The sequence below is a fragment of the Musca vetustissima genome, unplaced genomic scaffold (genome assembly GCF_032173495.1).
Source record: "Musca vetustissima isolate MV318-11 ecotype Yass unplaced genomic scaffold, APGP_CSIRO_Mvet_v1 utg426, whole genome shotgun sequence".
Classification (NCBI taxonomy): domain Eukaryota; kingdom Metazoa; phylum Arthropoda; class Insecta; order Diptera; family Muscidae; genus Musca; species Musca vetustissima.
This window is the reverse complement of record NW_026885682.1, coordinates 628,018-646,784: the sequence shown is the minus strand read 5'-3', so window position 1 is coordinate 646,784 and position 18,767 is coordinate 628,018.

The following is an 18,767-nucleotide window of genomic DNA, read 5'->3' as shown; positions in this document are numbered from 1 at the left end:
TTGAAAACATTCGAATTCTCGCCGTGAGCATTCGTGGGAAAGAGCGGATTTTAATCATTCTTCGCACCCTGCTATAATTTCAATTTGTACATACATTGCTACCACTCCTAGAATGTTTGATATTGAAAAAAGTATCAATCCACTTTTTGTAATAGGCCCCACATAATTGTAATTGTGTGGGGCTATAAAAAATTTCTGCTATGATGATTTGGGAACCAACATCCATTTCACGAAAATTTACATGTTGGAACGGTTCTGGCCAAAGAACAACCCTATTATTTTTGGTGATGATCGGTTAAGATTCATTGAATGAAATGTGATAAAAACTTTATTTTTTCTGTTTTTCTGGTCTAGAAGCCACCATTACGATCCGACCACATGAAATTTTATACGGAGAATATCGGTCAATCTTTAGCGGGTCAAATGGACCCAAATTTGTATACCACACTGTGGTACAGGGTATTATGTCTTTGTGCATATGTTTGTAACAGGTAAAAGCAAACGATATAGACACATGGTTCCTTTTGAGAATATGCATAGAATCACTTTCTAAGTCGATTTATGCATGTCCGTCCGTCCGTCTGTCCATGTTAAATTGTAAACAAAGTACAGGTCGCATTTATGATCCGAATTGGATGAAATTTGGCATAGGTCACTTATTCGGCCCAAGGACGAACCCTATTGAAATTGGGAAAAATCGGTTCAGATTTAGATATAGCTCCCATATATATATTTAACCGATTTAATGTAAACGGTCCCTATATATCTTTCGATTTGCACGAAATTTGGTACAGCCTAACCATTTAGGTCTAGAATGATGTCTGCCAAGTTTTGTGAAAATCGGTCCAGATTTATATATAGCTCCCATATATAGTTTCTTCCGATTTAAGGTAAATGGTGCCACAAAGTCCCTATATATCTTTTGATTTTCACGAAATTTGGTATAACGTGCTGAATTAAGCCTAGAGTGATGTATGCCAAGTTTGGAGAAAATCGGTCCAGATTTAGATATAGCTCCCATATATAGTTTCGTCCGATTTCATGTAAATGGTGCCCCAAAGTCCCTATATATCTTTCGATTTGCACGAAATTTGGTACAGCCTAATCATTTAGGTCTAGAATGATGTCTGCCAAGTTTCGTGAAAATCGGTCCAGATTTAGATATAGCTCCCATATATAGTTTCGTCCGATTTCATGTAAATGGTGCCCAAAGTCCCTATATATCTTTTGATTTGCACGAAATTTGGCATAACGTACTGAATTAAGCCTAGAGTGATGTCTGCCAAGCTTGGAAAAAATCGGTCCAGATTTAGACATAGCTCCCATATATAGTTTCGTCCGATTTGATGTAAATGGTCCACCAAAGTCGCTAAATATCTTTCGATTTGCACGAATTTTGGATTAACGAACTGAAATGAGTCTAGAATGATGTCTGCCAAGTTTCGTGAAAATAGGTCAAGATTTAGATATAGCTCCCATATATAGTTTCGTCCGATTTCATGTAAATGGTGCACCAAAGTCCCTATATATCCTTCGATTTGCACGTAATTTGGCATAACGTACTTAATTGAGCCTAGAATGGTGTCTGCCAAGTTTCGGGAGCTATTTAGATATAGCTCCCTTTTATTATAGATTGATTTAAAGTAATTGACATACTAAGGAACCAATAGGAACAAAACGTTCTGAAATTAGTATAACCTAACCTGTGACAAGTTTGTTTGAAATCGCTCAATATTTGGATAGAGCTTCCATATATATTTTCGCCCGATTTCAAGTAAATTGGGCATCAAACACCTCATGTTAGTCAGATTGACATCAAATTTTGCACAACTTACAAAATTGAGCATATAATTACGTAGTTGCGTTTTCTAGAAGTGCAGACATAGCCCAACGGATGACCTATTTATATTTGTTTGAAGTCGATTGACATACTTTATGGATAGATCTAGGTAGATTCACATTTAGATAAATATCACATTTTTTTTCATCCAATTTTATGTTATAGTCCTGTTTAATATACCCATAGTGGTGAAGTGTATCATATAGTCGGCCCCGTTCGACTTTACTACTTTCCTTACTGGTTTTTATTGGATCCATTTGACCCGCTAAACATTGACCGATCTTCTCCGTGTAAAATTTCGTGTGGTCGGATCGCAATGGTGGCTTCTAGACCAGAAAAACAGACAAAAATAAAGTTTTAGCCACATTTCATTCCATGAATATTAATATTCGATATAAAAATTGTATACCGAAAAGGAGTGGTTGACCTTCAAAATTGATACCCGGATGCGAGAGTTATATTTAAACATTGCAGAGATTCTTATATTATATCATTACTACACTAAAGGGCGGAAATGTTGCGCTGGTGGCTAGGAAATTTTACATGAGGTTCAGGTTAAGGTCAAGGTGATGCCTATAATTTTCGATGATATTTCGGGAATGAAGTTGACTAAAAAACTTTATTTTTGTATATTTTTTAATCGCTCTAAATGCCTCAATTAAAAGCCGAACATTAAAAATATTCCATGGCGAAGTCGCTTTGACCATCTAATTCGAATGGAGGTCAATATAAAGGAGCTGTTGGCATCTTAGTGGTAGTTGTTTATGGTCGCCACCGTCCGACTATACTGCTCCGATCACTAGTTTTCAGTATTGAGATTTTCTACCCCCAATATAGGGGGGCTTCGTTAAAAAATTGGACAAATATTTCCAAAGCAAAAAGAATCCCAAATACAAAACTACATCTATTTTATTAAAAAGTACTTCCCCATTATTCTCAATATTATCTAAACAGTATGTCAATATTGATAATTTTTGATTAAAATGAGAAACTAAAATACCAAAATACTGTTGAAACAGTGAGCGGAACAATATAGTCGGACGAAGCCGACCAAACGATGCCCTACACAATTTCCACGGAACTCTTACTTTTATTTCGAGCCTGGGCAATATTTCTCGATTTGATTAGACTTCAACAGCACCTCTTCCTTACACTGACATATTTTCCAAATATTTGCAATATTCATTACAGCTCTGCTAATTACTTACATTGTGGAGGAGTTGAAACTCTCTCTCTCTATCATTACGAAGTCAAGGGACTAAGTTTGAGGTCAGAAGTCTCTGATTGAAATGTGGGAAGACAGAGTCCTTTACGGACCATAGACCCTAGCATAGACTAATGAAGATATAGAAGACGAAATACTCAAAAAATGCGCGGTCAAGTGACTCAAAACAAAAAATTTTTAAAGACGTTTTTTGGGGAAATTTGTCTTTAATGTTTTTTATCTGGGGATATAGTTTTTGCTTAAAACTAACTATATTTAGTGACATTCCAAATTAAAAGGTTCAAAAATTTAAGTAAATCGGCATTTAAAATTGAGTAGCGCATTCAGTAGACTCAATTCAGAGAGGACTGGTGCGAGCATTTCGTCTTCTATATTTTCATTAGTCTTGACCCTAGCCAAGTTATGGCATGAAGAAGAATTATTATTACCAAATTACTGTGTAAGACTCTTACCGATAATATCTGGGATTTTATAATCTATTTGAATCCAGACAAGAGTCCAGATCAATGTCGTCGAGATCGAGTGTATAATATATAATATGTATAATAATTGGTCCAAACATGAATTTGTTTGTATGTGCTAAAATTATATGGATGTTATATCAAAATCTGATGTATAATAGGTATTAATGTACGATCTTTCCTTTTAAGAAATTACCAACGGAATTATATTTATTTCATATCTCTATTTTTTTCTTTACAGATCATCGTAAACCACTTATGTCAATCCTCCATTTGGCGTCTTAAATAAAACTTATGGGTAACAAACAAATTGTTTTACTGAAATAATTCCTGTAGGGCAATTCTGTAACTTTTCGACAACATGCGATGTTGTTAAAATTTCTTTTGTTGTTATAAACACAACAAAACAAATTGAATTGTTGTAAAATAAACAATCACAAATGTTGTTAAAAAGTTACAGAATTGGCCTACTGGCATATAATTTTAAACTTCCGATATAAATTGCCAATGTATGCATTTTAATAAACAATAAAATTACCGTTAATTTGCTGATATAAAGTACAAACAGAAAATATGCATATGATTTCCAAATAAATTTCCATTTTAAATGTTCAACATTAATAATATAATTGTCCCAATTTCATGAAGCAATTTATTGAATTTTTCCACTAGGCAAAAAATAATACACACAAAGCATCTTATGTGCAATGCAACACACTGTGCTAAAAGAATAAAGCCCACTCGCAACTATCATACTTGCGTTTTCTTGGCAGTATTTTTGTTGTTCTTGTTTAGGGGCTTAGCAGCATAAATTACCACACAAAACACATTATGCATATTCACTTCTATTTATTCATAGCTACACAGAAATAAGCAGGTGGTAATTGCTAGCTGGCAGGCTGGCAGTAACCTCTGTCGGAGTTGTCGCCATCGAAGTACTACGTACAGGCGTATATAAAGTGCACATGACTCTTATGGGCTCCACACCAAGTTGCAACAGTGTTTAAGAAAATTATAGAAACTAAAAAAAAAACTAGACTGTTTAATTTGGTAATTTTCGTACTAAAAATCAATATTGGTCCATTTTTTATGACAGACCCCCATATAACGCAACATACCAAATGTCGGAATTTTGTCAAGTTTGGGAACGTGTTTCAACCAAATTGGCTGTAATTTTACACTTGGAATTCTCATGGAGTAAACAAAATTACCTTACTACATTTAAAAACATTTAATATTTTCTGATATCCCCCAATCCCTTTTTCATTCCTTATTTTTGGAGGTTTGGTCATGTTTTTGAAGTAAATTGGCTTTAATTTGATAGTTTACGATCAATATCGTTTGACGCTTTAGTATAGCTTCCATATAACCTGCCGACCAATTTTTAGTATACTGAAGAATTTATCCGCGTTTTATCCACCCATGTATCTGTAATTTGGTATAAAGTGTTATTGAAGGCTCAGAGACATATATACAGAAAATTGGGTCAATGTTTTGATATAGCTCCCATTTAAGGGAGCTCCCGCCATTCGCAAAAAAGCTGTTTCAGGGATACTGGAGGGAAAACATATTTGACTGAAAATTGTCTATATATATCCACGTTTTTATACTACATCCACATCCACATTTTTATACCCCACACAACTATGTTGTCAGGGTATTATAGCTTTGTGCAGCCCCAATAGTTTATCCTAAACCCACCATTAAGTGTACCGATCGTCCTATCTCGACTAGCTGAGTCGATTTAGACATGTGTGTTTCCTCCGTCCGTCCGTCTGTCCATCTGTCCATTATAATTTTTAAACACGATACAGACCACAGTTATGGGCCAATCTTCACGAAATTTTGCGTGTAGGAAGAGTTTTGGCCAATGAAGACCCCTATTGTTTTTGGTAAAGATCGGTTAATATTTAGAGAATGATATGGACAAAATATTTATTTTTTGTCGGTTTTTCTGGTCGCTCCAGAGGCCGCAAATATGACCCGAACATCGCGAAATTTTACATGGAGAAGAGGATTGGGCCAGGGAATATGCATACCTGCTTTGATAAAGATCGGTCATTATTTAGCGGGTCAAATGGACCCTGACTTTTGTGTGAAGAATGACAAAATTTGTATTATATGGTGTATATATTTACTCGTGAAGCATATAGAACCGCGAAGTTGGTAGTGTATTCAAGAGGAATGGTTGACCTTCAAAATGACTCCAATTACATTGTCGTATGTACTCGGATGTGGGAGTTACACACAAATATTTACAGGTGCTTACGTATTCAGATATTATTTATTAACCTATTACCTCATTAGAGGCCGGAAATATAGCGATGATCCCTTTACAATATTCCATGAAGTTCCAATTATGGTCATGGTATAATTTTCAATGATGATCTGATTAAAATTTTGGGATTAAGTGGATTAAAAACTTAATTTTTTGTGTGTTTTCTAGTCGAATATAGGCGAACGTCACAACACAACCCACCGTGAAGGGAATCGGAATAAACATCCGAGTTCCGTGGTAGTTGTGTAGGGTATCGTATGGTCGGCCCCGTCCGACTATACTGCTCCGCTCACTGGTCTCTTTTAGCTTTCAAACCAAGTGTTCAACACAAAACTATGTTTAGATGCACAACAATTTTAGATGATATTAAGACCCTTGTTTAATTTTTATACCCTACACAACTATATTGTCAGGGTATTATAGCTTTGTGCAGCCCCAAATGTTTGTAACGCCGCGAAATATTGATCCAAGACCCACCTTTAAGTATACCGATCATCATATCTCGACTAGCTGAGACGATCTAGACATGTGTGTCCGTCCGTCTGTCCATTATAATTTGTAAACACGATACAGGCCACAGTTATGGACCAATCTTCACGAAATTTTGCATGTAGGATGGGTTCTGGGCAATGAAGACCCCTATTGTTTTTGGAAAATATTGGTTAATATTTAGGGGATGAAATGGACCAAAAACTTTATTTTTGTCGGTTTTTCTGGTCGTAATTATGGTCCAAACACCGCGATTTTTTGCATGGAGAAGAGGATCGGGCCAAGGAATAAGCATGCCTGTTTTAATAAAGATCGGTCAATATTTAGTGGGTCAAATGGACCCTGACTTTTGTGTGAAAAATTACAAAATTTGTATTCTATAGCGTATATGTTTACCCATGAAGAACAAAGACCCGAGAAGTTGATAGCATATCCAAGAGGAGTGGTCGACCTTTAAATTGATACCAATTATATGGTCGTATGTACTCAGATGTGGGAGTTGCACTTAAATATCTACAGGTGCTTACGTACTGAGATATTATTTAGTAACCCATTACCACACTGGAGGGCGGAAATATAGAGCTGATCGCTTTGAAATGTTCCATGAGGTTCCGGCAGTGGTCAAGGACAATGGCTATAATTTTCGGTGATGATCCGATAATAATTTTGGGATGAAGTGGACCGTAAATTTATTTTTTTCGAATAGATCTATAGTCCACAATTACAAACCGAACATCACAACACAACCCACGGTCAAGGGAATCTGGACAAGTAATTAGAAGGACTGTACTGAATATTAGTAATAATCGGAAAAGATGTCAGTGTAAGGAAAAGGTGCTGTTGACCTCTAATCGGGCAAGAGGGTGTAACTATCACGAAATATTGCCAGGCTCGGAATAAAAATCCGCAGAAAGTTAGATTTCCGTGATAGTTGTGTAGGGTATCGTATGGTCGGCCCCGTCCGACTATACTGCTCCGCTCACTGGTTCAAATTAAGTTTTGGTATTTTGGCAGTTTTTTGAGGCCGTTTGGTATATCGTTTTCGAATTTTGCTCCACGGTGCATTACAATTAAACAAACTTGTTCCGTTTGCCATTTTTTGCCATACAACCAATTGCTTTTCCTATTTAATTTTATTTTTCTTTTATTTATTTTTTTTTCATTTCTTGTTCGGATCAATACATCATATTTATGGTAGATTTTTGGAGCCTTTGTACACGTTTGTGTATAGGTACCGTTTATGTGACCATTCATGATATGGTTGGAGGTTTTAAGCCGTCGACTGTTGGCTTGTTCGATTGGTTGGTTGTTTGGTTGTTGGTAGTGGCATTGAGAAAAATATTGATCAAAATGTTGTGTATTGACATGTGCATATTTTTGCGTCTAACTTGTCAATTTGCACATGCGCAGTTGCCAAGTAAGTACTCACATCCATGCATCCAAAAACAGTATCCGTACATGACTCTCCAACGAGCGAACGAACGAATCGGTGGTAGGCAAGTAGGTAGATAGATAGCTAGATAGGATAGGTGAGCAACTAAGTGTTCAATTCACGGGTGCAACTCACAAAACAAAAACAAAAAAACCGACTTCGAAGTTAAAATTGAAATTCCCATGAAGACGACTAACAACTGAAACAACAACAGCAAACCAACAACGAAATATGTCAAAGAATAAACAGCGGATTGCAACCACCATATGGAATTGAGGAAAAACGCGTAGGTTTTTATCGCCTAAGAGTAATAAATATTATTAATATGCAATTTATTTTAGTTAAATATTCATAATATTGGTAAATATTTAACAGTGACTTAAATTGATGTTGATAACTCGTGTATGTGAGTGTGTGTGTGTCTGTCTTCATAGGCAATATTATAGTTCGGAATAATAAAAAAATCGGAAAATTCAAGTTCTAATGCGAAAAGAAATAAATCATTACTGGGAATAAATATTCCTTTTCGTGAGACAATTGAAACCAGTGGGGAAAGAATCAAAATCGGAAAGACCTGAATATATAGAATAGCATGGATATGAAATATGCTCCAGAAATCTTATTTTAAAGCATACAATTCGAAAGTATATGCACAATTTCGTATAATTCGGAAAGACCTAGGTTACTTTATACATATTTCGAAAGACGTAGGTTATGCATGAAGTTAGGCTACATAACTCATTGGCTGCAAGATCGACAGAAATCAAAAAATCGGGTTTGAAGAAGAAGTTTGATATTACGAACAATTCTGCATGATTACCTCAAAAGTCACGATTTTTGATTTATGCCGATCATGCAGCAAACGAGCGATATGTGGAAATTCCTCGTCAATCAGATAAGAAGTAGAGTCTTTAGTGCATCATTTATGTGAAATCGATCGATGACTTGAAGGGGGTTATATCTAAATCTGAGCTGATTTCATACATATTTGACGTTCATCATATATTCAAATCCGAAGGTATTTAATCAAAATCTAACAACGCAAAATAAAATACGACGCTAAAATTTAACAAACACATTCTTCCGCCTGGATGGTAAATCTCCATACCAAAGAACCAATTACAATTTTGGTCTATATTTCGGTCGAAACATAATAAAAAATTTGTCAATATTGGACCTTTTTTAGGTGTAGCCCATACTATGGTATAGTTTTCACTTTTATACCAACCACCATAAGGTGGAGGTAGTATGTAGTATTTCTTTATCCGATGGTAACGCATCGGAAACCCAATTAAGATCAGAATAAAATATGTCTGTTAAAATCACAATGGAAATCGCAAATGTTAATATAGAGCTATCATTGATATTACTCCTTGGATATCTGATAACAGATATGGATAACCTTATTACTCCTTAGATATCTGATATCGCAAATGGGGTATATCGATTCACCTTTTGGTATTTTCAGTGTTTTCGATATTTTGAGAGTATCTAGTCGCATTTTCCTGCAGGGCGAATAGTCTGTAGTCTGACATTCCGGGGCTTTGGAAACTGATATACATCTATGCAGAAAAATAATAAGTAAAGTTTTGGTATTTCGAGGGATTTAATCGCATTTGTCAACAGAATAGGGTCTAATTTTGTGTTTCAGGGCTTTTGGGGCTGGTCTATCTATATGTAAGGCGGAGGCATTAGCCGCATCTTTCATCCGGAAGGCTGTAAATTGATATTCCAGGTCACTTTTCCCCATGTCAATGGTTGTAAAAACATACAGAAGTCCCGCATGGATGTTCTATGCTAAATTTAGTATCTCTAATTTTCTAAGAGTATAAACCACCTACTAGCAAACAATTTATAAAGATACTATATTCTTTTTTTTTTCTTTTTGAAATTTGGTCATTTTACCCTACACAACTATGTTGCTATACCCTACACAACTATGTTGTCAAGGTATTATAGCTTTGTGCATCCCTAAAAGTATGTAACGCCGCGAAATATTGGTCCTAGACCTTTAAGTATACCGATCGTCACCTTTAAGTATACCGATCGTCATATCTCGACTAGTTGAGTCGTCTGTAATAATTTGTAAACACGATACATGCCACAGCTATGGACCAATCTGCACGAAATTTTGCATGTAGGGTGGGTTCTGGCCAATGAAGACCCCTATTTATACCCTACACAACTATGTTGTCAGGGTATTATAGCTTTGTGCAGCCCCAAATGTTTGTAACGCCGCGAAATATTGGTCCTAGACCCACCTTTAAGTATACCGATCGTCATATCTCGGCTAGCTGAGTCGATCTAGACATGTGTGTCCGTCCGTCCGCCTGTCCATTATAATTTGTAAACACGATACAGGCCACAGTTATGGACCAATCTTCACGAAATTTTGCATGTAGGATGGGTTCTGGCCAATGAAGACCCCTATTGTTTTGGAAAAGATCGGTTAATATTTAGTGGATGAAATTGACCAAAAACTTTATTTTTGTGGGTTTTTCTGGTCGCTCCAGAGGCCGCAATTATGGCCCAAACTTCGCGAATTTTTGCATGGAGAAGGGGATCGGGACAAGGAAAAAGCATGCCTGTTTTGATAAGGATCGATCAATATTTAGTGGGTCAAATGGACCCTGACTTTTGTGTGAAAAATTGACAAAATTTGTATTCTATGGCTTTTATATTTACCCCTGAAGGACATAGACCCGAGAAGTTGATAGTATGTCCAAGAGGAGTGGTTGACCATTAAATTGATATGAATTATATTGTCGTATGCATTCGGATGTGGGAGTTACACGTAAATATTTACAGGTGCTTACGCGTTCAGATATTATTTAGTAACCCATTACCACACTGGAGGGCGAAAATATATCGCATTGAAATGTTCCATGAAGTACCAGTTATGGTCAAGGACAACGCCTATAATTTTCGGTGATGATCGGATAATAATTTTGAGATGAAGTGTACAGAAAACTTTTTTTTTTTTTTTTGATTTTTTCGAGTCGATTATAGGCCACAAATATAACCCGAACATCACAACACAACCCACTCTGAAGGGAATCTGGACATGTAATTAGAAGGACTGTACTGATTATTAGTAATGTTCGGAAAATATGTCAGTGTATGGAAGAGGTGCTTCTGACCTCTACTCGGGCAAGAGAGTGCAACTATCACGAAATATTGCCCAGGTTCCGAATAAAAATCCACAGGAAGTTAAGGTTCGTGGTAGTTGTGTAGGGTATCGTATGGTCGGCCCCGTCCGACTATACTGCTCCGCTCACTGGTTTTGAAATTGAATTTGGTGTAACCAAACTTTTTGGTTCTCCGGATATAATAAAATAGACACATTCTTTGCAATTTGCTTCTTCAGCAAACTATTCTATACCTATATCCAGCCGTTGGTGCCTGAGAAATCATTCCTTAAAAAAATGTGCGATATTTTAGTCCCTTTCTTGAAATAAATATCACTTTGCCTATGGGATGTAAATGATAATAAACCTTTTTCCAAAACATTCCCAAGTCAGGCTAATGGTTCGAAAGTCTTCATGGCATTCACTAAACAAAGCGGTTTCAATTAAAATTTTATGAATGATCAAACTGCATTTCAGTTATGTATACAGGGAAGTCCATATACCCCATTTAAATAAATGACCATAACGATTTTAGATTAATTAAATTACACAAGGGACAGAAAAGACAACCAATTGATAATGTTGGGGCCCTACATAAAATGCAGTTTATAAAACTTCAGTTACTGATATAAAACTTCCATTCCACTGCAATAAAATTCATAATGCATTCCCATATATTAAATTTGTTTCAGATAGTTGACAAAATGTTGATTTATTAGATGTTGTCATGCCCAGTAAATGAAAATAGATTTTGTCAACGCAAATTGATTAAAAAATATATGCGTGCAGAAAAATAGGTTGTTCAAAACAAAATAAATCATATTTTGTAAAAAAAAATCGTGAATAAAAATCATTTCACAACAACAACTAAAAGGTAAAACTATATGCTTCTCCCTGTCCCGGACGATAAACTGTCAACGCATAGTTTACTGACAAACACGATTTGTTTTTCAAAGTTGTAATTTTTGCTGCCTCCCCCCGTTTTTTTAGATTCTAAAGATTTTACATGAAATCCATATTTAAATTAACTCAACACCGTTTGCAAATGATCCATACGTATCGAAGGTGATAAAAGACGCCAGGCGGGCTCACAACAGCACACAACTACCGTTGACGTTTGTGTGAAAAAAATAAAGAAACTCTATTGACGTTGGAAGCGATCAGTTGGATAAGCTGTGTGACTTTGACAGATCACAAATCACACCTCTTTTGTTTTGAATTTGAATACGAAATGAATAGAACAAAATGTTATTAAAAAACACAGAAACAACAACAGCACAACAGATGCAAATTCAACCAACAACAGTCACAATAATTATTGTATTTTGCAAGCAGGGCATGCTATTCGTTTTTTAATTAAAACGTTTAGTTTTTATTACACTGAGATATTGAAGCCAATTCAGTCAATATTGAAGTCAATTTGTATAGTCTCCATTATAAAAATTGAATATCGGAGACCTCATAATGTATATAAAGGGTGTTATTTTGAATTAGCCGTTACTTGTACATTTGAAATAGTGGGTTTTTTAGAAAAAATAGTGTTCTTTCATAGGCGTGGATTAAAAATATAATTAACTAATGATTTGGATTTCTAAACATTATTATTTAAGACCCTTTCTCTTTGGTTCTTCCTTTTCTGGAATTACTCTGAGCCCTTTTGGATGAAGGGGATTAAAAAATTAAAAAAAAACAAATGAAAACCAGTAAGGAAAGTAGTAAAGACGGACGGGGCCGACTATATGATACCCTTCACCACTTTGGGTATATTCAACAGATAAATCCTAACATTGTAAATCAATTTAAAGCAAATATCAATGGGACACCCGTTGATTATTTGGATAAATATCTGATAAATATGAGAAGTTTGTTGCACCATTTACTTAAAAACGGATGAAAATATATATAAAAGCTATATCGAAATATTAATTGATTTGATCGAAACTTGCCACAGGTTAGATTATACAAATTTCAGTATGTTTTGTGCATATCGGCCACATTTCGAGTTCTTGGTGCATCATTTACTTAAAATCGGAAGAAAATATATGCTGGGTTTTCATGCTTTGGTATACCATTTAACTAAAATCGGACGAAACTATATATGGGAGCCATATCTAAATCGGAAACGATTCGTACAAAATTTTGCACACGTTAGGCAATATAAATTTCAGTATGTTGTGCAAAATTTTGTACATTCTGCAAAATTTTGTGTCAATTTTGTGTAAAATCTGACGAAAATATATATGTACAAGCTTTATCTTAATCTGAACCGATTTCAACGAGACTTGCCAGAGATTAATTTATATTAACTACATTTCATTGCACAAAATTGTGTGGCAATCGGACAAACTTTGGGTCTTTAGTGTACAATTTACATAAAATCGGAAGAAAATATATATAGAAAATATATTTTGTGCAAATCGAGAGATATATAGGGACTTTGGTACACCATTTACCTTAAATCGTGCGAATATATATATATATATATGGGAGCTATATCTAAATCTGGACTGATTTTCAGGAAATTTTACACACATCATTCTAGACCTAATCCAGTACGCTGTGCCAAATTTCGTGCAAATCGAATGATATATAGGGACTTTGGTGCACCATTTACATTAAATCGGACGAAAATATATATGGGAGCTATATCTAAATCTGAACCGATTTTCAGGAAATTTAACACACATTATTCTAGACCTAAATCATTAACCTGTTCCAAATTTCGTGCAAATCGAAAAATATATAGGGACCGTTTACATTAAATCGGACAAATATATATATGGGAGCTATATCTAAATCTGAACCGATTTTTCCCAATTTCAATAGGGTTCGTCCTTGGGCCGAATAAGTGACCCATGCCAAATTTCATCCAATTCGGATCATAAATGCGACCTGTACTTTGTTCACAATTTAACATGGACAGACAGACGGACCGACGGACAAGCATAAATCGACTTAGAAAGTGATTCTATGCATATTCTCAAAAGGAACCATGTGTATATCTCGTTTCCTTTTGCCTGTTGCAAACATATGCACAAAGACATAATACCCTGTACCACAGTGTGGTGAAGGGTATAAAAAGCGTTAAGTTCGGCCGGGCCGAACTTTGGATACCATTCACCAGTAACGATTACCCCCCATATTATGGCAGAATAGAATGGGGACACAACCCCAACACACTGAACAAATCAGATAACTGTTTTAATATTTGGTATCCAATAAGAACCAATTGTACCAAATTTGAGCGAATTCGGTTGAAAAACGTGCTGAAGAACCCCAAAATACCGAAAATTGGGGGTACCCAATGGACCTGTATTCATAATTTTTTGTGGAGAGATTTGCTATCTAATATGAACTCAAAATACTAAATTACAGCGAATTTGGTGAAAAAAACGGGTCAAAACCCCTTCAAAACTGAAAATTGGGAGGTACCATTATATGGGAGCTACCAGAAAAAGTGTATAGGTCAACTTTTTCTGGTTTTATAATTTGTTGTGGAGACATTTGGTATCTAATAGGAACTCATTGTACCAAATTCCGATATAGCCCAACTTCGAACTTGGCCTGCCTGCAGACAAAAGACAGACAGACGGAGATGCTTAGATCGTCATAGTTTAAGACATAGTTTAAGTGTTACCAACAGGCGTGATTTTTTTTTAATGTTTTGGAGGGTCTTCATAGACGAGGATTATTAAAATATGCGTGAATGCTTTAAAAAAGATTTTAAGGCTTACCAATAGGCGTGGATGTTGGAGGGTTTGACGTATTTTTTCAATATTTTTCAAGGCACTTCATATTTTGTTGTATATTTTGTGTTTTTTTTTTTTTTTTTTTTTTTTTTTTTTGTTTTTTGGTTAGCAAGAAGTTAAACATTTTTTATTCATTTTTTGTCCTTGGTAACCAAAAGGTCTGTGGGCTTAAAAATATTTTTCTAGGCGTGTATTTTAATACAAAAATATTTGGGCATGGAGTTTGTTTCGGCCACCAAAAAATACTTAAAATGAGGTCTATGGCAAAACATGGGCCTATGTGGAAAATTTTGCCTGACCAGTTTGAAGGGTCATATCGCTTATTGGCTCAAACTTTAGTCTAGACCTGTTTCCTATGTTTTGAAGAATTGACTTCTAAAGAAATGTATGGCATTGTTCCCCTCGGCGAACAATGCCATACATTTCCCACTAATAAATAGTTGTTTTTTATAAAAACAACAAACTGGGATTCAGCCTGACTATTTTGCAAAAACAAAATTTTATAAAATTTTTACAAGTGTATCAACCTTTTTGTTGGTGTGTATCATGTCTATGATTGACTGCTGTGGGTATGCAAACTATAGCAACAATCGCGGTAGTGGTTATACTTCTCAAATAGTCAATTCCACTTTTATTTCGTCTTTTTTCAGTTTTGTGGGAGTTAATTTGAAATTTTATGAGTTTGAATAATACTTCTTACACAATTGCTAACAAGCCCACAAAACGTTTCCCGTAAATAAGTACAAGCCAAAGCACATATGCATTTTTAAATTCACATATTTATATATTTTTGTAGGCAAATGCCGGTTGGTTGTTCTATGGCAACAAACAATGCCAATAACTGCAAACAAACAATCACATTAGCAACAGACCAACACGACTCACAACCTACCAACCAACCCGTCAACCCGCCAACAAAACCATTGTTTCAGTGTCTTTAATAAATTTCCTTAAAGGTTGACGGAGTTATATTGCCTTTCAGTTGTACCACCAAACGTTTTGCGCGGTGGAGGTGGCATGAGGTTGGAAGGTGTAGTAAGACTTGTCGTTTCGTTTCTGTTTGATGTAATTGCTATTCGGGCAAGTTTCATTACAGCCGTCAAAAGATTGACTTTGAACAACATTATGGTGTGGCTTGCGATCGTTTGTAATTCAAATGTCAACCAATATAGCCACAATATTCATATTGGTAACGATGAAGCAAAAAAAAAAGTACCTACCGTTGGCAACAATCAGCTGCTGCTGCTGCCGGCATCAGCCAACACATTAGGTACTTTGAAAGCGCGAACGCAATGCGAAACAAACGTTTTTATTGCTGTGAAATGTAATCGTTTAGATATGTCGGATAAGTCAATCAAATGTGATTTGTTTTAGACATAATTAACATTTTCAAAACAAAGACAAAGAAAAGTATATGTGTGTATCCACAAAGGTGTGCAAAAGTGAGCAGTGTGTATGTGATTTTTTGTTGGTCCGCATGTATTTATGTGAGTATTTTTAGATATTTACATGTAAATGGGTGCGCGTAAGCAATCGATTACCTATATAGGTAGTGGGTGCCAAACGGGTGAAATATTATTAATTGCAATAGAATATAATTTATTTAAAATAAACGATATATTTTCAAATGTATTTGACGATTATGAGGGGATGTTCAGTTAATAATTTTAATTCAAATATATTCCAAATATTCAATATTAACCCTTTGTGGTCCTGTTTCCAACAGGCAACAAAATGTTTTACAGCTTATAGTTAATATGCAGCTAGTAGATATATGTTGTTTGGATTTAATTTGTCTAGACCTGATTATGGGCAAAACATATCAAAATAAAAAATCTAAATATTAGTAAAGTTATGAGATTTTAATATAGAGAAGAGGGTATATTTGTGTACAGTCCTAATTTGTGTATACGGTCCAAATTATTTAAATCGCTTCGATTTAAAAAGGAAGAAAAATAATTTACAAAAAATTGTTGTTGTTTTGTTGTTGTTTTTTGTGATCAAAGAGAAGTCCTTATTTTTGATGGCGGGCTTGATAACTCCTCACTGGAACATCGGAATCCGAAAATTCCAACTGAGTTAGAAAGAGTACATTTCTGGCTCTCGTATGAACTAGGATTATTGACTTCGCACAAACTAGGTTAAAAAACAAGAAAGATCTTCACCGATTCGCTTTATCCTAGTTCATACGAGAGCTATACATACCCAGAGAAACGTGTCAAAATTTGGAACCGATTGGATTATTAGTTCTTGAGTTGAGTTATCGTGCCCGCCATTTTACGAATGAACTCAAAGTTTGAGTATCACTCTTGCCGTCACTTGATACTGACACAATAAATCGGCTATATCTTCAAGAGTTCTTGAGATTTTCACTTGAAAATTTGTACGGACGTTCTAGAATTAGAATAGATTCGAATTAAATCAAAAAAAAAAAAAATTAAATCTTTGAACAGAAATTTGTTCTAACATTGCGGAAAAAAATCGGGGCTCAAATGTTAAATATTAAATTTCGAATATTTGGATATACCCTACATAAACGGGTCTATCATAAAAAGTTGATTTATATTGATAACTTTTGGCAGTCGGCGATGCCTGCTCAAAAAAACACAGGTTTTATTATTCGCTTTATATAAGATCTGTTTTTATACTCTTCACCACACTGTGGTACAGGGTATAATGTCTTTGTGCATATGTTTGTAACAGGCAAAAATAATCGAGATAGACCCATGATTCCTTTTGAGAATATGCATAGAATCACTTTCTGAGTCGATTTATACATGTCCGTCCGTCCATGTATTTTTGTTAACAAAGTACAGATCCCATTTTTGATCCAATTTGGATAAAATTTGGCACAGGTCACTTAATTGGCCCAAGGACGAACCCTATTGATATTGGGAAAAATCGGTTCAGATTTAGATATAGCTACCATATATATTTTCGTACGATTTAAGGTAAATGGGGCACCAAAGTCCCTATATATCTTTCGATTTGCATGAAATTTGGAATAGCGTAATGAACTAGGTCTAAAATGATGTGTGTTAAGTTTCCTGAAAATCGCTTCAGATTTAGATATAGCTCCCATATATATCTTCATCCGATTTAAGGTAAATGGTGTACCAAAGTCCCTATATGTCTTTTGATTTGCCCGAAATTTGGCATAGCAAAATGGATTAGGTCTAGAATGATGTGTGTAAAGTTTCCTGAAAATCGGTTCAAATTTAGATATAGCTTCCATATATATCTTCGTCCGATTTAAGGTAAATGGTGCAACAAAGTCCCTATATATCTTTCGATTTGCCCGAAATTTGGCATAGCGAAATGGATTAGGTGTAGAATGATGTGTGTTAAGTTTCCTGAAAATCGGTTCAGATTTAGATATATCTCCCATATATAGTTTCGTCCGATTTTATGTGAATGATGCACCAAACTCCCAATACTTGTCCTATTGAGACAAAATTTTGCTCAGAGTACTGAATTAGGTCCAGATTGATGTCTGCGAAATTTTGTTAATATCGGTTCAAATTTAGATATAGCTCCCATATATAGTTTCGTCCGATTTTATGTGAATTATGCACCAAACTCCCAATATTTGTCCGATTGTGAAAAATTTTTGCACAGAGTGCTGAATTAGGTCCAAACTGATGTCTGCGAAGTTTTGTTAAAATCAGTTCAGTTTAGATATAGCTCCCATATATAGTTTCGGCCGATTTTTTGTGAATGATACAACAAATTTTCAATATTTGTCCGATTGGGACAAAATTTTGCACAGAATACTGAATTAAGTCCAGGCTGATGTCTGCGAAATTTTGTTAAAATCGATTCAGATTTAGATATAACTCCCATATATAGTTTCGGTCGATTTTTTGTGCATGATACAGCAAATTTTTCCGATTGAGCAAAATTTTGCATAGCCAATGCAATTGAGGAGAAAAATTATGTGTGATATCGTTTATTGAAATCGGTTCAGATTTTGATATAGGTCTTATATATATATATATATATATATATATTCGTTCGATTTTATGTAAATGGTGCACCGAAGGGCCTATGTTTGTTCGATTTACACGAAATTTGGCAGAGGGTAAATTGAATATTTAATGAGAAAACAAAAAAAAAACAAATATGTTGGCAACGAAACATCTCTTGTATGTACCCAAAGTGATGA